Genomic DNA, 615 nt, shown 5'->3' with positions numbered 1-615 from the left:
CTAACTAGAAAATGTTTTTCACTCTTCAAACCTCTATTTTAAAAATCCTCTGGACGGCCCTACCAAGAGCTATTCTCCACGTCAGTGTTTCAAAGCTGCGTAATGGATCTAGTACCAGAAAATGCAAGGAATAGGGAACCTATCGTTGGATAAGTTATAGCTTTTCATAATGAATCCTCTTTTCTTGTTTTCTCTAATTATGGAGCCAATAAGTGGTTCCTAAAATTATACTTTTTCTACGTGTATGATACGGTTCGGTCTGATAGCTCAGTTGTTAGTAAAACAACTGATTACGGACTGTAAAGTCCCTGTTTAAATCCTGGGTGGTGACGGGATTTTTCTCATCGTGAAACTTCCACAACGGTTCCGAGATCCTATCTGTCAGGTTGGATAAAATGCGGTCAAAGTGTGATGCTGACCACACCATCTCATTCTAGTGCCGGGATCATGAAGCTCTACCTCCATGCACACATGCGCCTTCATGGCGTCTGAAAGGAAACCCTTATCTTTAGCTGTGATATGGTACAAAAATGTCCCAAAACTTTTATAATATTTTCAGTCATAAAAGAGCATTGGTTTGAGTCAAAATCACACACACACACAGAGAGAGAGAGA

Source organism: Periplaneta americana, chromosome 11 (genome assembly GCF_040183065.1).
Source record: "Periplaneta americana isolate PAMFEO1 chromosome 11, P.americana_PAMFEO1_priV1, whole genome shotgun sequence".
NCBI classification, from domain to species: Eukaryota; Metazoa; Arthropoda; class Insecta; order Blattodea; family Blattidae; genus Periplaneta; species Periplaneta americana.
Note: the sequence above shows the minus strand (reverse complement) of the source record.